This window comes from Triturus cristatus, chromosome 3_1 (genome assembly GCF_964204655.1).
Source record: "Triturus cristatus chromosome 3_1, aTriCri1.1, whole genome shotgun sequence".
NCBI classification, from domain to species: domain Eukaryota; kingdom Metazoa; phylum Chordata; class Amphibia; order Caudata; family Salamandridae; genus Triturus; species Triturus cristatus.
In genome coordinates this window covers 648030904-648038157 of record NC_140583.1, presented here as the reverse complement: position 1 = coordinate 648038157, position 7254 = coordinate 648030904, and the positions used below count along the sequence as shown (strand labels likewise).

The window sequence follows — 7254 nt, the reverse complement described above, 5'->3', positions numbered from 1 at the left end:
AGGAATGACTCTTCCCATTGTCTTTAGCCCACAAAATGAAGGACTGCACTCTGGCTGCTAAAGATAGATCGCCTCCATCTCATGGGCCCGTCACTGAGCAGAATTTATTCACACAGGATTTATATCTCTTGTTAGTCCCCGGCGCTAGGGATAACTCACCCAGGCCCCTCATACGTTTCGCCACTTCAACAGGAACCACAGGTGCGCTGGGAAAGGTGTCCCCTCCTCTCTCGCTCTCGCCCATGCCTCCCGGAACCGGTGCCACTGAAAACGAGAGAGAGCATCAGCCGCTGTGTTCTGCACACCCTGAATGTGTCGCGCCCTGCATTCAACATTGTTGTAAAGACAAGCCCACACCAACTCCCTCAAGAGGCACAGAACCAGGGGACAACTTGCTGACTGAGAATTGATGGCCTGCACTACCGCTAGATTGTCAGACCAGAAAAGGACCCTTTGGCAGACAGAATTGTGGGCCATAAATGGAAAGCCACCACAATGGGGAATAACTCCAGCACTGTGATGTTGGCCGTGATCCTTTTCTTGTGCCAGGCACTGGGCCATTTCTCAGCACACCATTCCCTGTCTAGAATGGCTCTGAATCCTTCCCTGCCTGATGCCTCTGTGTGTACGGCTAGGTCAGGGCTGCCTGCCCAGGGAGCCCTCCAAATTACTGAACCGTTAAAGTTGGCCAAAAAATCCCCCCACATGGCCAGGTCAAGTCTCATGCCTTTGCTTAGCTTGACCATGTGGTGCTTTTTTAAGACCCTGGCTGTGGCCCTGGCCAGCCTTCTGCCAAATACTCTTCCAGCTGGAATGACCCGCGCTGCAAAGTTCAGTTTCCCTAAGAGTCCTAGAATGCATTCTAGAGTGGCCTTGCCCTGCGCAACCACAGACTGAATGTGTTGTGCGAGGTTGCGTACCTTGTCTGTAGGTAATCTGGATTCCCCCGAAATGGTGTCTATCTCTATCCCTAAAAAGGTTAAGACCTCTGCTGGACCCACCGTTTTACCTGGTGCAAGGGGAGACCCCCAAGTGCCTGGCCAGCTGTTCAAAATCCTCAAGAGCTTGCTTACAGTCCTGCGTGCCCTCACTCCCAATGAACAGGAAGTCATCTAGATAGTGGGTCACCCCTGCCACCCCGTAGGTATCCTGGAGGGCCCATTGCAGGAAGCAACTGAACGCCTCAAAATAGGCACATGACACCGCGCAGCCCATGGGCATGCATCTGTCAAAAAAGTACCTTCCGTCTAGCCTGCAACCCAGGAGGTGATGGCTGCTCGGGTGGACTGGTAGCAAGCGAAACGCAGATTCCATGTCCGCCTTTGCTAACCAGGCCCCTCTGCCTGCCCTCCTGACTAGGTCCAATGCCACGTCCAGAGTACAATAAGACACAGAGCAGGTGCCCTCCTGTAGCCCATGGTTAACGGATGCCCCTTCAGGGTAAGAGAGGTGGTGAATCAGTCTAAAAGCCCCTGGGTCCTTCTTGGGCACCACCCCCAGGGGAGAGACTACAAAGTTGTCGAGTGGGGGTTGCAGAAATGGACCCGCCACCCTGCCCAAAACCCTCTCCTTCTCTACCTTTGCCCTAACTACCTCCGGATGCTCTCTCGCAGACCTGAGGTTGTCGGCCTCTCTCCTGCCCAGGGGGCCCACGTAGGGGATTTTAAAACCTTCATTGAACCCCAAAAGCAGTGTGCGGCTATATGTTGTGTTGGGGTATCGTCTAAGAAGGGGCGTGATGTTAGCCAGGCTGACGGGGAAGGGCCTTTGGAGAAGAGCCCGTGGGAAGTTGGACTGACTGCGGGGAGAAGACAAGTGGGGAGGGGGGGCATTGAGATGTTGGACTCGGTTGTGTTCCTGCCTCAACTTTGTTGCCCGCCTTTGTCGGCTGGCTGCTTATCCCGCTTGGTATGGCAGGAAACCGCTGTGTGGGGCCCGCCACATGTGCTACACGCATGCTGGAACTTGCACGTCTTACCCCAGGAGCAAGATCCACTGTTAAAAAGGCGGCATGTACCCGGGGGGGGACCTCCTGAAATCTCCCCTCTGTCCCCCTCCCCTACATGCCCCGCGAAAGGACTGTTTACCCCTTCCGTTTGTTGGAAATGACCCCTTGGAAGACGATTGTCCCCCCTGTGTATTTCCCTGGGTGCCTACACTTTGCTGTGAACGGGAACCCATATGGTCCATCCAAAGCTGGACCTCTTTTTGGTCCCTACCCATCTCCGGGCATTGGGACATCTTCCTCCTGAACTCATAGTTCAACCATCCAATTCCACTCCACCTCATAGCCTCGTTATGTATGGTCCTGGAGTATTGCACCAACCCTGGTCCCTGTTCCTGGAATTTCCCCATAGTGACAGATGCTAGGATGGAGAAAGCCTCTAGCCAGTTAGCTATGTTCTTCTCCGGCCAAGGCCGGTACTTCACTTTTTTATCATCCTCCTTCGCCCCCATTTTCCTGGCGTCAAGGCCCTCTTGTCCCAGCATCAGCAAGGTAAAAATGTCCACAAAATACCTCCTCCAAATTCCTTCTTTGGCTGCCTGGGGCATTTGCCAGGCTAGAGAACAACGCCCAGACAGCAGGGGTGCCGTCGTGACTTGCTGTACAAAGTTGGGGAAGGGAGCGGCTGTGAGAGCAGTCGTAGGTTGTAGTACCAAGGTGGGCAAGGGAGCGGGCGTGATGGAAGATAAAACAGCTGTGGCTCCTGAACTTGTATTGACTGTGATAGTACTCGGGCTGGCCGCTATGGGGGGGAGCGAGACGGGAGTTGGCGCTGTGGTAAGCACCCCAGACGTAGGTGTAGGAGGAAAGCCCACTGCCGGAGTAGGTCTAACCTGCCCCCCTGGCTCCCCCACACCTCCTGCCCATACACTTGTTGCTGCTAATGTGGCTCCTTCCTTAGTGCCCCCACTGGGGAACAAAAGTGCGGGGCTGGTGGACACGGAACCTGCTTGAAGCTGAGACATGAAACTGTTCATAGTGTCCAAGAGTTTGGCAAGCTCATCCCTAGTGGCGTAGTTACCTTGGGCCACGGTACTGTCCAATGGGGTAAGTGGCCCCGGGGGCGTGGGCGCACCCAGCGCTGAAACGACCTCCTTGGGGGCCTGATCTGCTCTGCTCCTGGGTGGTGGCAGCGGATCTGCCGTGAAATCCCTGGACGTGGGTTTGCGGACCCGCTTGGGCCTAGATGGGCCTGCCTCTGCACCGAGCTGTTGTTCCGTAGGAGAATCGCCGACGATCCCAGAGTCCTCCTGATCGGGGGCGTTCAGGATGCCATTGGCCCATGCCAGGCCTTTGATCTTCTTCATTACACGTCAGTACTAGTGAGACTGGAAGCGCCGACGAAACGGACCGACAAACGCAGCTCCGATGAGAACCCACACGTCAACAACTTGATTAACAAAACGTAGCGCACAGAATAGACGCGCCTTCTATGGGCAGCACAACAAGCTTCCAAGTGAGGATCTGTACTACTCACCAAACACAACCGTCCCCCTTCCGTCTTCTACACCGAAAACTGGATGAGAAAAGTTTCCCACCCATTCCAAAATGCCCGTCTCCATCCAAACCAAGGTCCTGATGAGAGGCCCAGCTAACCAAGGGTCTCGAAACGCGTAGACCTTGTATAAAGACCACAAGAACTTGAAAACTTTCTAAATAAGAATCATTCATAGATTTACTTGCTGTTTTGAACGTTCTATTTTTGTGGTCTAAACAGAAAAGTCTGTAAAACACGTTGTTTTTGTGTTTACTTCCTGATTTACAAGCCTGCATGACTGTATGATTGGACACGACTGCCTGGTATGTAAGAATAGTATGTCAGTAGTGAGTGAATAATTGGTGTGGTGTAACTTTTACGAACTTTTTTTGTGTATTGTGATTCTCTCTTTTTTTATATTAAAAAAATTGCTTCGGCTATAGGAAGGTCTAAAATTTCTAAAAGAATATCATTAAAAAATTGATTAACTCAAGCAAAAAACAAGTCTTTGACACGTCCTGTTTCACCTTCAAAATGTGTCCTCTTAAATAGAATGGAGTCTGAAGACTCAGTGCAGTACTAGCAGTATTATTGTTTAATCCAGGCCTTTGATCTTGGCCATCTCAAAGAAATTGGCCCACTGTGCGTCCTGCGAATTGCCCGGCATCGTCTCGTCCACCTGGGATCTCTCCGGGAAAAGGGGGGTGGCCCTGGCTATCCATGGCGACCTTCGACTCCACACGGGCCCCTGATCTGAGGAGAAAAATGTATGGGATCAAAACATGATAATGCTTAGTTGTTTATTGCGCACACCTCAAGCCCCCTGCTTCCCCAGATGCTCCTTGCCCCCCAAATCTCCTATACTTACTCATTGAGCGATAGCAGGAGTGGACCTGGGGCGTGACGCGCCCGAAGGCTGCTCAAAGATAGCCCTGCGTATGCTGAAGAAGTGGGAGTGCTGGGGGGAGAAAAGGAAACGTTAGCGGGGGACCCTGGTGCGCGAACGAGAGCCTAAGCGCACGCCCCCATAGGTCCCAGTGGTCCCCGTGGGACCCGGACCCGTCTCTCCTCTTTCCACCCGAAGGTGTGATCCCTGACCAATACCTTGTTTCTCAACCTGTCCAACCTCTTGCGTCAGATCCCTTGTGACGTCGCCTCCAAAATGACCTTCTGACCTGGAATGAAGAAAAGATTTATTAATGCGCCCTGGACAAGGCCACCGTCAATGACCCCTCGCGCCCTGTCACATCTTCGCTGCAGGCCCCTGTGTCCCCTGGACCCCGCTGCGGCCATGGACCCATCGTACCACCGTGCAGCTGTATCCAAACGAACGACACAGCACCTGAAAAGGAGACACGTTAATCATTCCCATAAAATATGTAAATATATGCTATTGCGTCCCACCACTATGTCCATGCTGGGGGAGGGGGAGGGGAGGGAAGCCAGGCGAGCGTATTAGCCCTGCCCCCCACCACCTGTGTTAGCCCCCTTCCATAACTGCCCTAGAACAAGCACATGACATAGCGTTCCTAAATTAAATATATATATATTTATTTTACTTACAAATTGCGCTAAAATAGCAAAATTCGCAATTTTAGGGGAGACCCCAAGATCCAGCGCTGCCTGCTATAAGATCATATTTTGCCCGCATAAAATGGGCCTAAACTCATAGCAAAGGCTCCAGCATCCTGTAGATCCCATTCCGGCCTCCCATCCAAGTGCTAACCAGTCCCGACCCTGCTTAACTTCCAAAACGGACCCTGAACGTCCGATTTCCTGAGGATACGGTAGCGTGTGCAAAGCTGCACAACTGAATTTAAACACAATCCACCGCAAACGTCGAGGGCCTGAAGGGCAACACAGGAGGTTGCTTCACAAACGCAGCAAACACGCTCCGCTGCGCCTCATGCCTGCTGTGCGTCATGATGAGAGAAGCGGAGAAGTCGGGTGATCGAACCTAAGGCCTAACGCACTAATCAATGCTCTAATAATGTATACTTTGCAGTGTGTATGCAGGTCCAGGATGAAAGTCAATAGCTCACTATTCCATATCAGGACTCCAAGTTACAAATTGCAATTAACAAAAGGAAGTCTCTTTTGAAAGCAGCAACCCGCCGATCTGCTCACATCATAGGCACTCCGTAACCGACCTGGCACATGCTCCCCGCAGCAGGCACGTCAACCCTCTGCACTACACCGAAGTCAAAAACTTCAACTATACAAAATGCCGATCTCTCTCTCCAGGGAGATAATTAATCACCCGAGTTATCTAGACATTATGTGAGGCCTGCTAATTGCTGGGGGAAAAGTAACGCTGAGTCCGATGCAGGCTGAGGGCCTGCCTCCTGGAAAGTGGGCGGAGCCTGCCTCCGCACTAGCAATGGCTGCGCTGAACAACCCGTGGTCAGCAAGAAGTTGCGGGCGCGCCCGCTGTCCCCTGACCTCTCTCCCACCTCCGCAGAAAACCGGCCTGCACGGGTGAAAACCGAGAGGACATGCGGTGAGTTAGCCTGAGGGCCTGAACTCTGCCCCCACTCTCTAGCATGCCAGCCGCAAAACATGCCCCCGACGGAGCGCAGCTCCTATCCTACTCCCGCTGCGTGCCCACATAACACCTGTCCCGGAGAAGGGGAGGGGGGTCTAGATGCTGGGCCCGGGCCTGTACTGCAAAACTTTTGGACAGGCTCGAGCGCCAACGCGCAGTAATCAAACGCCCCCCCTGGCCTGAAAGCCACCAAGCTTCGCCCCTTATGCTGGCACAACACTCGCGCTAACCTGGGCCTCGATATACCCCCAAGGGCGCTCAACGCCGCGCGCTGAGAAACGGCACGCACGAGTGCGGAACTCGCACCAGGCCCCCTCAGTGCTCTAGCTCCGGGCATGCCGCCAAGACCCCCCTCGGTCTATCTTCCGCCCCGATGCACTAAACCGTGGGGGGAGGGAGGGGTTACTAGACCCGGCCAAACCGACTGCGGAGTTCCCGTATGAGTGACGTATGCCTGCGTGATGCCGGGGCCTACCGCATTGGTCGGCCCGGATACTCGCCTCGGACCAAATACCCCCTCCAAAACGGCATGGCCCAGGAAGAAACTCATTGCCCTACAGCTCCCTGCTCGCCTGTGCATAGAGAAAGCTCCGGCTGCAACCACCTCCCTGCCCCCTCCCAGTCCCAAGCCCCGGGTACCCACACGGCCCGCATGCTCGTCTCTAATTAGGGCCCGGGTGAGAACATGCTTGGGACCAGTCCCTGTGTGGTGGGACCCAGCTGGGGAGGAGGGCGGGTGGCGAGATAAGACTAACCACGTGGTCACTCCAGCAGCGGTCTCGCAGCACGACCAGTTGGCGTCAGGGCGAGGGAACAAAGAGGCCGCCAGGGGGCGGGGGGAGGACTATATACCTCTCCCTGACCCCCCACCGGCCGGAAATGACGCGCAGTGAACCCCAAACGGGGTCTGTGGAAAACACTAGGCTGCCCAGTGTGCCATCTTGTGGCACTAAAGGGGCTACCCTCTTATGAGGGTCCCCTACGGGGACAGTCGGTCAGCCCGCATTCACCGTGGGCTCCCCCGCTCGAGATCAGACAGACCCGGTGGACACAGACAGAGAAGACCTCGGGCTGAGAAATGTAACTTGTACGCAGGGAGTCAGAGAGTTGGGACTCGGTGCGCTGAGTCACACTTAAGGAGAATTCCCATGTTGTACTTTTGAGGTAAAGTGAACACGTAACATTTGATTATATCGAAAAACCTGCTATTGAAGTAGTGAACCGTAG

At 54.1% G+C, this 7254-nt stretch overlaps 1 pseudogene across 1 annotated transcript; it reads right to left on the bottom strand.

The window, feature by feature from the left end:
- Positions 1-274: 274 nt before the first annotated feature.
- On the bottom strand, positions 275-6845 carry LOC146860720 (uncharacterized; annotated as a pseudogene). The gene is made up of 4 exons (XR_014978854.1): positions 6783-6845; positions 4587-4657; positions 4351-4440; positions 275-4235 (listed from the first exon to the last, which is right to left on the bottom strand). The product of XR_014978854.1 is annotated as an uncharacterized LOC146860720 (transcript).
- Positions 6846-7254: the final 409 nt, after the last annotated feature.